This window comes from Equus asinus, chromosome 6 (assembly GCF_041296235.1).
Source record: "Equus asinus isolate D_3611 breed Donkey chromosome 6, EquAss-T2T_v2, whole genome shotgun sequence".
NCBI classification, from domain to species: Eukaryota; Metazoa; Chordata; class Mammalia; order Perissodactyla; family Equidae; genus Equus; species Equus asinus.
The window spans coordinates 30,618,256-30,632,039 of record NC_091795.1 but is presented as its reverse complement, the minus strand read 5'-3'; positions in this window follow the sequence as shown (position 1 = coordinate 30,632,039).

The following is a 13,784-nucleotide window of genomic DNA, read 5'->3' as shown; positions in this document are numbered from 1 at the left end:
ATTTATCTCTAAAATGTTGTACCAATTTAAACTCTATGGTCAGGAATTTTGGCCAAGCCTGGAATTAAAGAGTTATGTGAAACAGTCATTATTGAATGTCTTTGAAGCACTCTAGATGGAATAGATGCCAGAAGATCCAATGGCTATGCAAGTGAGACAAATGGTCCAAGAGGAAGCCGGGATGGGATGGCCTTGGTGGACACAACAGCTTCAGGCCCAAAGATGTACAAAGGGTGTCTTAGTTCAGGCTGCTATAACAAAATACCATAGGCTTAAACAACAGACGTTTTTTCCTCACAGTTCTAGAGGCTGGGAAGCCCAAGTTCAAGGTGCTGGCCACTTGAGTTTCTGGTGAGAGCTCCCTTTCTGGCTAGCAGATGGCCACCTTCAGGCTGTGTCCTCACATGGCAGAGAGAGAGAGGAACCAAGCTCACTGGTGTCTCTTTTTATGAGGGCACTGATCCCATCATGAAGGCCCCACCTTCATGACCTCATATAAATCTAATCACCTCCTGAAGGGCCCACATCCAAGCATTATCACACTGGGTGTTGGAGCTTCAACATGAGTCTTATGAGGTCACAAACATTCAGTCCATAACAAGGGGTGAGATGCTGAGATTAAACATTCAGAAAAAAATAGATACTCAGAGAAGAACTGATCTGGAGCTGAGCCAGAACGGGCTACTTGTTCAGTTTTAAGAGACCAGGACAATAGTCAAGGACTCCCCACCACAGCGCACAGGCCTGTGTCATGTGCATGATTGTCCTTAGGCTGAGCTTGGAGCCAAAGGCAGGAGGACAGGGTAGACAGGCCAAGATTAGAAGCAGCAGGGGGAGTTTGGTAGTTTCCCCTGGCAGCCACACTGAGGGAAGAGCTGTCTCTGCTAAAGGATATGGTCCTAGGAGAAGGGGTTGCGAGGGACAGGATCTGGCTCCACCAGGAGTACAGGCTCCAACCCCCTCAGCCCAGGACTCCCATGTTGGTCTCTCTAAGCTCAGGACACCATTAGTTGTCACAGGCGAATGACCTGAGGCCCTGGAACTGTCAGCATTGACTTGTTTACTGGATATATAGGTTCTCTCTAATGCAGCATTTGACAAAGATCTGGACTAATCTCTGATTTTCAGGAAGAAGAAGGAGTCATTAGTAGAATTTCTAGATAAAAGAAAGTCATTTTCCTACTATACTCATTATGTCATGCCACATCTAGAATCTCACCTTCAGTTCTGAGAGCCATTTTTAGTATAGAATTACTAGGAGTTGTGCAAAAATATCACACATAGACTAAAGAAACTGGAAGGTTGGAGGGAGGGATTCAAAGAAGGAAGATTAAGGGGAGAACATTTCTGCCTTCAAATATTTTAAGAGATCATAGAGGCAGTTTGTGAAACTGGCAAGAAAGTAGATTTTGACGTCTACCAAAGAAAGAACTTTCTGGCAATTAGAGCTGTCCAACAGTGGCATAGAAGTCATGTATTTCCTGTAACTGGACATGGTCAGAGATAAGAAGCCTACTTTTTTGGTACCATTCCTGCCTTGTGTATCCAGCAGACCTACGGACACCCATTCTGTTCTCTATGACAGCACTTCTCAAATTGAACATGCAGTGAACCACGTGAGAATTATTAAAACGCAGCCTGATTCAGGAGGCCTGGGGCAGGACCTGAGATTCTGCTGGTCTGAGAAGCTCCCAACTGATGCTGGTCCATGGACCACACCTTGAATAGCAAGGCCCTGTGGCTGAGGCTCTCAGATGGCTGTACATTGGAATCACCTGGGGAAGGGGACAGCTAGAAAAAATACTGATGCCAGGATCCCTCGCTCTTCGAGTTTAATTAGCATGAAGTGTGGCCTGGGAATCAGGATTTTTCAAAGCTCTCCAGGTGGTTTAAGGACCACTGCTCTATGGCCTTTCAAAATCATCCAGCACTAGCTCAGAGATGACTTCTGCAAAGACCTTTAATTGGGATATAATTATCTGGACTTGGCCTCTTCTTCTTACTCATGCATAGTTAACATTGGTTCAACATTTTTGGGGAAAACTTTGTAGTAATTATTAATTCTCATAATTTGTGGGACATTAAACCATAGAATGCCTCAATCCCTTCCAAATCTAAGATAAGAAACTATTGCCCTGATTCAAAATCTGTGATTGAAAACCTCCTTTGACAGTACATTCACTTGACCACAAGGTGGTGATGAAGCAACAAAATATGATACTACAAACCTCTCAGAAAGTTGAGCTACTGTGTTAAGGGCAGCATACTTGCGGAGTATGTTTAATTCCCAACTCTGAGGGGCGATTGGTCACAGACTCCTTTGAGAATCTAACAGCTATAGACAAATGTACATCCACAAACGTGAATACAATTTTAAGCAATTCACAGACCCTGAAATTAAACTGCGGGCAGCCAAGACTAAAGATCAGTTACCCTCTCCCACCGTGCCCAACCCTGTATAAATTATATGGCGCCTCTACCACTCCCACCTGCATCCTTCTCTGTAGCTGACCTTACTTCCTGCTTCATGGAGAAAACAGAAGAAATCAGGCCTTAAATCTACCAATTTACCCAATCCACTCCCACCCTCCCTCCATCTACATGGAATGGGTGCCTTTTCTTCTTATTGAGATTACATCCCTCATCAGTATTCCTGATTCCTTTGACCTGGCCTCCAGCAAGTTCGTGCTCCCTCCACTTTATGCTCTCTTATATTTTCTTGTGCTCATTTTAAAATAACTCATTTTTCTCAATACAAAAGCAGTATATGGTTTTTATATTTAAATATGCAGAAAAGCAAAGGGCATAACATAAAATACTCATAAATCTCATAACCACTTATGTTTTTCTTCCATATAGTTGCTGAGTTTATATACAGTCTGTGCTTATAAAAATATAATCATGTTATACAAACTGTTTTATGACCCATTTAATTGAACATCTTTTAATTCTCATACATTTTCATCTGCAGATTTTTTAAGCATATATTTGCCTGGTCGCCAATTCTAAAGATTCTTATTTACCAGGTGTGGCATGAGGCCTGGACATCTGTATGTTTAGAAAGCCTCACTTGTGATTTTCAAGTGTAATACTAGGAATATAATCTTTAATTCAATTTTATTGTTATAATTTACATACAATAAAATGCACACATTCTAAGATATACAGTTAAATGAGTTTTGACAAATTTATCCACCTCTGTAACTACCAAAATAACCAACATATAAAACATTTCCATAGCCCCAAGAAATTTCCTTGTTCCCCTTGCCAGTCAGTCTCGTATGCCCGTCCCAGCTCCAAGCAACAACTGATCTACTTCCTGTCACCATAGATTAGATGTGTCTTTCCTAGAAATTCATGTAATTCTAATTAGACCATATGTACTCTCTTGTGTCTGGCTTCTTTTGCTCAGAATGATGTTTTCAGATGCAACCATTGTTGCATGCATCAACAGCTTATTCCTTTTTATTGGTGAGGAACATTCCAGGTTGGATTTACCAAAATTCGCCTAGCCATTAACCCGTTGATGGACATTTGGGTTGTTTCCAGGCTTTGGCTATTACAAATAAAGCTGTTATGAACATTCACATACAAGTCTTTTATTTATTTTGGTAAATGTTTAGGAATAGAATGCCTGGGTCACGTGGTAACTCTCTTCCCCTTTACCTGGCAGTTTACTGGCTGTACGCCCTTGAGAAAGTAACTTTGCCTCTCTGAACCTTAGTTGTAAAATGGGTTTACCAACCCAGAATTTTAAGCCATTGAACTGCCCCAGGATTCTCTATCACAGCTATTGCTAGGGAGTATTTAGAATAGTAAAAACAAGTTGGCAAGTTGGCTTTTTATAAGCTCAGAAAATTAAGATGGTAATATGTTTTTTATGAGTAGACACAACTAATTTGGCAGTAAAAGCATTATTGAATAATCAAAGGTCTAATATTAGGATAAAAATAAGCAGGGAGGGACCTATTGGGGTAATAAGGCAATCTGGGCAGCTAGCAGAATGTGGCATTAGAACTGTGGCGACAGACCCAATGATGATCCCTGGAAAGCTAGGTGGCCTCTGGCTCTCAACCTCTCCCCACCCCTTCCATATTGCTCACATCCTTATAATAAGGAGCTCTGGCCCTTTCCAGCCCTGCAGTTCCCGATTGTGAACTCCTCTCTGTGTTTGCTGTGTGCAGCAATGTTCTTCTAGACACAGTAGACGTTTGTACCTAAACTTCCACAGGACCACCAGCGAGGTCCTGAGGTGAACAGAACAACTTGTCCAGAACCTCTCTGCTGCCTTCTGCATTTCCCAGAGGTCTCTTAGGGGCCAGATACTGTAGGTGGGATAGTTTCCCCATCCCTCTTCCACAAATCTGTAGGCTGAGTTACCTACTAGTCTCATGCCCAGCTCACACCAGTTATGACCCTAACAGTGGTCTCAACTTTGCTCCTTTGGCACCATCACTGGTCATCATCTGGTATTTAGACTTTCAGCCTAGCCTTTTCAGAGCTACCTGGCCCGAGACCTACTCCTTATTCAGAATATGCTCAAAAAAGACTTGTTACTGTGTATAAAGCACTAGCATTTGTTTGCATCTTTTTACGTGTGTTTGATCCAGAAATTCTAAATCTAAAGATTTATTTATTTTTTTATTTAAGAAGTCTGCTAGTGTTCAAACTTTAGAGAAACTGGTTTTATACTGGGTGATTTTGAGGCTGTGAGAAACATCCAGACAGTGAAGCCAAAGGCATCTTGCTCCTTGAGAGACTTGGGCAGAGGGTTCAAAGGCGGGGGGATAAGCAAGAGCTCTCTGCATTGTGCACTGCTCAGTCCCAGGGTCCCATCTCAGCAGCTGCCCACTACCCAATTCTACTTGTTTTTTCTGTAAACCACCACAGTCCCTTGGGTTTTTCCTCACTGACTAGATTAGCTATAGAATGGGACAGTCTCATCTTTTATCTTCTCTGTTGTCACCAAAGAGGCACACAGACCTTTTTAGTGAAAAGGTTGTATTGCATATCACAACGGGGAAACAGAAACAGCTGACATGAATTGTGTAAAAGTCTTGTGAAATGCTAAAAGTCATGACACCTGGTCTACAATTCTTGAATCTTTCGAAATGACTCAGCTGCCCGGTAGCCATGAGATCCATTCAGTCAAGACTCTGCATCTCAGTCATTTGGACACCATGAATTCAAGCATGTCTAATTTTGCCAGAAATTATCATCTCAGACAGGTTGTATTAACCTCAAGTTCAAATCTAACGTAACTTCAGTTCTGGAAAATTCTCAGATAAGGGCTTATCTGAAAATATCTCTCAAATATTGTTCTTGCTCTATTCTCTCTTCCCTTTCCTTCTTAGACTGAAATTCAACTCAGTTTAGACCTTCTCCCAGCATCCTCTATGAATCTTACTTTGTCTTTTGTGTTTTCCATCATTCAGTCTCTCTGTACTTCATTTTTGATAGTTTCTCCTTACCTAATTTCTAGTTCACTTATTTTCCTTTCACTTGTGTTTTATATGCTATTTAATCCATCCACTGAAAGTGTGTGTATGTGTGTTGAAATAAACATAACATTAAATTTACCAGTAGTGACACTTAGTACATTACATTACTATATAATTATTACGTAATGATTTGATTTTGTATATCTTGGGAAATGATCGCCACAATACATGCCACAATAGTTAACATCCATCACCACACATAGTTACAATTTTTTTTCTTTTGATGAGAACTTTTATTTATTTTAATTTTAATTTTTTTCAGATGTACATCATATATCGAATTCTGTATACATTACATCATGTTCACCACCGGAACACTAATTATAGTGCATCCTCTCACATGTGACCCTAATCACCCCTTTTGCCCTCTCCCCTCCCCCAATGGTAACCACCAGTCCAACCTCCAATGCTATGTTGGTTTTTTTTTTTTTGTCGTTTTTATCTTCTACTTATGAGTGAGATCATATGGTATTTGACTTTCTCCCTCTGACTTATTTCACTCAGCATAATACCCTCAAGGTCCATCCATGTTGTCACAAATGGCCGGATTTCGTCATTTCTTATGACTGAGTAGTAGTCCATCGTGTATAAATACCATATCTTCTTTATCCATTCGTCCCTTGATGGGCACCTAGGTTGCTTCCACGTCTTGGCTATTGTGAATAATGCCGCAATGAACATAGGGGTGCAAGTATCTTTATGCCTTTGTGTTTTCAAGTTCTTAGGATAAATACCCAGTAGTGGAATAGCTGGATCATATGGTAGATCTATCCTTAATTTTCTGAGGATACTCCAAACTGCTTTATAGTGGCTGCACCAGTTTGCACTGCCACCAGCAGTGAACAAAGGTTCCCTTCTCTCCACGCCCTCTCCAACATTTGTTGTTTCCTGTCTTGTTAATTATAGCCATTCTGACCGGAGTGAGGTGATACCTCATTGTGGTTTTGATTTGCATTTCCCTGATAGCTAATGATGTTGAGCATCTTTTCATATGTCTGTTGGCCATCTGTATATCTTCTTTGGAGAAATCTCAACACAAAAAAAGAAAATTACTGGCTAATATCACTGATGAACATTGATGCAAAAATCCTCAACAAAATTCTAGCAAATCGAATACAACAATACATTAAAAAGATCATACATCATGATCAAGTGGGTTTCATTCCGGGGATGCAGGGATGGTTCAACATCCGCAAATCTATCAACGTGATACACCACATTAACAAAATGAAGAACAAAAATCACATGATCATCTCAATAGATGCAGAGAAAGCATTTGACAAGATACAGCATCCATTTATGATCAAAACACTAAATAAAATGGGTACAGAAGGAAAATACCTCAACATAATAAAGGCCATATATGATGAGAACTTTTAAAATCTACTCTCTTAGCAATTTTCATATATACAATACAGTATTATTAACTACAGTCACCATACTGTATTTACATACCCAGGACTCATTTATTTTATAACCGGAAGTTTTTACCTTTTGATCTCCTTCACTCATTTTGCTCACCCCCATCCCTTGCCTATGATGACCACCAATCTGTTCTCTCAGCTTGGTTTTGGGGTATTTTTTTTAGATTTTACGTATAAGTGAAATCATATGGTATTTATCTTTGTCTGACATTTCATTTAGCATAATGCCCTCAAGGTCCATCCGTTTTGTCACAAATGGCACAATATAATTCTTTTTTATGGCTGAACAATATTCCACACAATTTCTTTATCCATTCATCCATCAATGGACATGTAGGTTGTTTCTATATCTCGGCTATTGTAAATAATGCTGCAATGAACAAGGGGGTGCATATATCTTTTCAAGTTAATGTTTTCATTTTCTTTGGATATATACCCAGAAGTGAATTGCTGGATCATATGGTAGTTCTATGTTTAATTTTTTGAGAAACCTCCATACTATTTCCTATGGTGGTTGCACCAACTTATATTCCCACCAACACTGCACAAGAGTTCACTTTTCTCCACATCCTCACCAACACTTTGTTATTTGTTGTCTTTTTGATAATAGCCATTCTAACAGGTGTGAGGTGATATCTCATTGTAGTTTTGATTTGCATTTCCCCGATGATTAGTGATGTTGAGCACCTTTTCACGTACTATTGGCCATTTAGATGTCTTCTTTTGAAAAATGTCTATTCAGATCCTCTGCCCACTTTTTAATTGAATTGTTTGGGGTTTTTTGCAATTGAGTTGTATGAGTTCTTTATATATTTTGGATATTAACCCCTTATCAGATATATGAATTGCAAATATTTTCTCTCATTCAGTAGGTTGCTTTTTCATTTTGTTGATGATTTCCTTTGATGTGCAGGAACTTTTTAGTTTGATATAGTCCTACTTGTTTACTTTTGCTTTTGATGCCTTTCTTTTGGTGTCATATCCAAAATATCACTGCCAAGACTGATAAAAAGTCGCTTACCACCTATGTTTTCTTCTAGGAGTTTTACGGTTCCAGATCTTCTGTTGTAAGTTTTTTATTACTGATTCAATCTCTTTATTTCTTATGTCTACATAGATATCTTATTTCTTCTTGAGTCAGTTTGATAGATTGTGTGTTCTAGGAATTTGTCTGTTTAATCTAGGTTATATAATTTATTGGTGTCTAATTGTTCATAGTATTCTTTTATGAACCTTTTTATTTCTGTAAGGTCAGTAGTAATGTCCACTTTCATTACTGATGTCAGTGATTTGAGTTTCTTCTCCTTTTTCATTGGTCAGTCTAGCTCAAGGTGCATCAATTTTGTTGACCTTTTCAAGAGACCAACTTTTGGTTTCATTTCTCTTTATTGTTTTCTATTTTCTATTCCATTTGTCTCCATTCTAACCTTTTATTTCCTTTCTTCTCTTTCATTGGGTTTAGTTTGCTCTTCTTTTCCTAGTTCCTTAAGGTGGAAGGTTAGGTTATTGATTTGAGATCTTCTTTTTTAATGTTGGCATTTACAGATATAAATTTCCCTGTGAGCACTGCTTTTGCCTCATCTCATAAATTTTTGTATGATATGTTTTTATTATTATTCTCCTCAAAGCCTTTTCTAATTTTACCTGTGCTTTCTTCTTTGATCCACTGGTTGTTTAAATATGTTGCTTAATTTTTGCATATTTGTGGATTTTCCAGATTTCCTTCTATTGTTGATTTCTAATTTCATCCCATGCAGTTGGAGAAGATAGTTTGATTATTCAAATCTTTAAGATGTATTAAGAATTGTTTTCTGACCTAAGATATGTTCTATCCCAGAGAATGTTCCACGTACACTTGAGAAGAAAGCATTTTCTGTTGTTTTTTGGGTAAAGCGTTCTATAGATATTTTTTGGATATATTTGGTTTATATTTCTGTTCAAGTATTATTCTTTTTTCTTCTTAATCTTCTCTGTAGTTGTTTTATCCACTATTGGAAGTGGAATATTAAATCTTCAACTATTACTGTTGAATTGTCTATTTCTCCCTTCAATTCTGTCAATTTTTGTTTCATGTATTTTGAAGCTCCATTGTTAGGTGAATATATGTTTATAATTGTTATATCCTCTTGATGGATTGATTCTTTTAGCATTATATAATGTCTTTTTTGGTCACTCACCACAAGTTTTGTCTTAAAGTCTATTTCATGTGATATTAGTGTAGCCACTCCATCTCTCTTTTGGTTAGGATATGTATAGAGTATCTTTTTCCATCCTTTCATTTTCAGCTTCTTTGTGTTTTTGGATCTAAAGTAAGTCTCTTGCACATAGCATATATTTAGATTATGTTTTTTATCCATTCTGCCAATTTCTTTCTTTGGAGAGTTTAATCCATATCCGTGTAATGTAATTACTGATGAGGAAGGACTTACTTCTGCCATTTTATGTTTATTTTCAATATGTCATATATTTTTTGTTCATCCATTATTGCCTTCTTTTGCATTAAGATGACATTTTTGTAGTGTACAATTTTGACTCACTTCTCATTTTTCTACTATATTTCTTTTATTTTCTTAATGATTGCCCTGTGGATTATAATTAACATCTTAATTTATTACTCTGTTAACTTTTTTCCTGTGAATGGACCCTATTTTGTTTCTTTGCATGTCTTGTATTTTCTGTTGAAAACTGGACATTTTGTCTTTATAATATGGTAACTCTGAAAATCAGATTCTCCTCTCTCCTCAGGAATTGTTGTTGCTGCTTGTTGTGAGTTGTAGCTGTTTGTTTATTGACTTTTCGAAACTATATTTTAAAAGACTGTTCTTTGTCATGTGTGCCCACTGAAGTCTTTGAAGTTACTAAAGTCTTTTTTTTTTAATTGCAGTAACAGTGGATTAAAACATTATGTAGCTTTCAGATGTACATCATCATATATTTCGAATTCTATGTAGATTACATCATGTTCACCACCCAAAAATTAATTATAGTTCCTTACCTCACATGTGAGCCTAATCCCCCACTTTTGCCTTCCCCCTTCCCCACTTCCCCTCTGGTAACCACCAATCCAATCTCCAATGCTATGTGTTTTTTTGTCATTGTTTTTATCTTCTACTGATGAATGAGATCATATGGTATTTGACTTTCTCCATCTGACTTATTTCACTTAGCATAATACCCTCAAGGTCCGTCCATGTTGTCACAAATGGCCGGATTTCGTCATTTCTTATGGCTGAGTAGTATTCCATTGTCTATATATACCACATCTTCTTTATCCATTTGTCCCTTGATGGGCACCTAGGTTGCTTCCAAGTCTTGGCTATTGTGAATAATGCCGCAATGAACATAGGGGTGCATGTATCTTTATGCATTTGTGTTTTCAAGTCCTTTGGATAAATACCCAGCAGTGGAATAGCTGGATCATATGTTAGATCTATTCTGAATTTTCTCAGGGTGCTCCATACTGTTTCCCATAGTGGCTGCCCCAGTTTGCACTCCCACTGGCAGTGTACGAGGGTTCCCTTCTCTCCACATCCTCTCCAACACTTGTTTCCTGTCTTATTAGTTATAGCCATTCCGACGGGAGCGAGGTGATACCTCATTGTAGTTTTGATTTGCATTTCCCTGATAGCTAACAATGTTGAACATCTTTTCATATGCCTGTTGGCCATCCGTGTATCTTCTTTGGAGAAATCTCTCTTCAGATCTTTTGCCCATTTTTTAATTGGGTTGTTGGGTTTTTGTTGTTGAGCTGTAGGACTTCTTTGTATATTTTGGATATTAACCCCTTATCTGATATATGGTTTGCAAATATCTTTTCCCAATTGTTAGGTTGTCTTTTCGTTTTGTTGATGGTTTCCTTTGCTGTGCAGAAGCTTTTTAGTTTGATGTAGTTCCGTTTGTTCATTTTCTCTTTTGTTTCCCTTGCCTGGTCAGACATGGTACTTGAAAATATGCTGCCCAGACTGATGTCAAAGAGTGTACTGCCTATGTTTTCTTCGAGAAGTTTCATGGTTTTGGGTCTTACATTCAAGTCTTTAATCCATTTTGAGTTGATTTTTGTGTATGGTGTAAGATAATGGTCTGCTTTCATTCTTTAGCATGTGGCTGTCCAGTTTTCCCAACACCGTTTACTGAAGAGACTCTCCTTTCTCCCTTGTATGCTCTTGGCTCCCTTGTCAAATATTAGCTGTCCATAGATGTGTGAGTTTATTTCTGGTCTCTTGTTTCTGCTCCATTGATCTGTGTGTCTATTTTGTGTCAGTGCCATGCTGTTTTGGTTACTATGGCTTTGTAGTATATTTTGAAATCAGGGAGTGTGATACCTCCAGCTTTGTTCTTTTTTCTCAGGAATCTTTTGGCTATTCAGGGTCTTTTGTTGTTCCATATAAATTTTAGGATTCTTTGTTCTATTTCTGTGAAAAATGTTGTTGGAACTTTGATAGGGATTGCATCGAATGTAGAGATTTCTTTAGGAAGTATAGACATTTTAACAATATTAATTCTTTCAATCCAAGAGAAGAGCACGGAATATCTTTCCATTTCTTTATGTCTTCTTCCATTTCTTTCAACAATGTTTTATACTTTTCAGTTGAAGTTTCTAAAGTCTTATTCATGGCTTTTGTAAAAGGATGAACTTTTGTAGTTCCCTACTCCACCATTTTTGCTGATGTCCTCCCATAATTACCTTTTAGTTTTATCTTTTATTATCTTTGAACATTTTATATATATATATATGGTATATTTTATATCTAATAATTCTAATATTTAATTTGTTTGCCCTCTAAATGTGTTGTTTGTTCTGCTGACTCTTGATAGCGGTGGCTTGCTTTCTTCTATATTTGGTAATTTTATTGTGAATTTATATTTGGCTGAACCCAACTTGTGAGAATGTCGAGAGGTCAGAGTTGATGATGCCTTTCTTTTGATGAATATTCTTAGTAGCTTTCAGGGGTTTTTTCCAGACCACATAGGTAGTATAAATTCAAAATCTGGAGCTGGTGAGAGCTAGCTTATGTTTTCAAATTCTTAGGGGAGACTAATATATTTTTAACATTTTTCTCCATCTGGAGCTGCAGGTAGAAACCTACTTGTTTTCTTGTAGGCTGTCTTCACTGTCAGCTTTTTTCTAGTCCAACCTATTACTGAAGGAATGGTCCTTACAAGAGTCCTAGATGTGTATTGCAATTTAAAATTTATCTCCTCCATTTTACATAGATTCAAGCAAGGCCCGATCTTCTATCCCTGCTCAGTATTAATTCCCAGGGCTGTATGTTCCTTCTATGGGCATTTGCCATCAAGGTGGCCGCGGCTTCCATGTTGCTTATCACTCTGGTTTCATTCATTGTTGTTTTGACCCTTGAAGATTCCCTTATTCTTGTGAGCTCAGCAATGCAGTTAAAATAATGTGCCTTGAGTTTATCCAAATACATAGGGGCTTTGCTTCAGGAACTTTTCAGAATATTGTCCACCATATATACAAAGCAGAATTCCATGGTTCAATATCCTTGCTCTCAAATGTTATAGAAATTTAACTATTTAGGTTGATGGATCTTAATTTGTATCTCAGCTCTGTCACTTACCACCTCTGGAGTGTGTGGTAAGTCACATAACCTCTTTAAGCCTCAATTTCCCTTTTGGTGGAGTAGGTACTACAATACCTCCAAAATAATATAAAGCTATTGCAACGATTAGTGTAATGGTAAAAGCACTTCATAAAGGGCCCAGCATATAAATCTTACCTTAATACTCAGTAAATCTGAACCATTTTTACTTTTACTGTTAAAGATAAGACCTGTCATAACTTAGTTCTTGTAAACCTTTCATAGTCTAGTTCTTTAGCTATGAAATAGGAATTTCAGGTTTGTTAGAAGTATTTGAGAGAACGAAGGCGAAGTATATAGCACAGTACCTAACACATAGGGGCACCCAATAAATAGTGACAGTTATTGTTATTTATAGGAACTATGAAAAAAATCAACAGGTTATACACGAAGCTCTTGTCTATCTGCACTGATTTAGTACACATTCCATTGATAATGAAGATGACATCTTGCCACATTAAAAAAAAAATAAGCCTGGAGAGATTTGATGAGTAGTGTTCAATTTAGCAAAATATTCATAAAGGTCGATGTGTCTATGTCTTCTACCTCCCACTCTCCTAGGCTCTTAGAATGCTCTCAGGTGCATAAGGTAACATTAGCATACATTCGCCCTCATCTACTAAGAGAGAAATTCTGTGACTGAGGAGCAATAGCCTTCATCTCCACCACATAAACTTTGAAGGGAACAGATGACAACATTCACTGCACATCTGAAATGAAATGTATTTTTTCCATGTGTCTAACATTGCATATTATTATAATTTTTTACTTTGACATATTGAGCTGGCTTTGAATTTCTTTTTTCATCACTAGTTTATATAACTTATTATATTTTATTGGCTCTCATTGATTGGCTTTGCCTATACCTTTCATCTCTGGGGAATTAGTATTTATTATATCTACAGTTGAGGTTTTTCTGAATTGTTTCTAAACTGAAGTTACTCCCTTGCTGTTTCCAGTTCCTGATTAGGGATTAGGAAACCTGTATTCTAGTTTCATCTCTGCCACGACTAGCCTCCTGACCTGGAGTAAAACATTTGCTCTCTCTCTGGGTCTCAATTCTCTCATTAATCAAACGGGGAAGTTGGATTAAGTGATCTGTAATCTCTATTCCAGTTCTATTGTAATGATTCTCTACTTTGTAGGGGGCATGATACTCAGCAAGTAAAATACATACCTGAATATGTGAAGACTGAGAAAACACAGGTTGTCAGTATGATATGTAAAGCACTTCACAGAGGGCTTGGCATCCAAGGCGA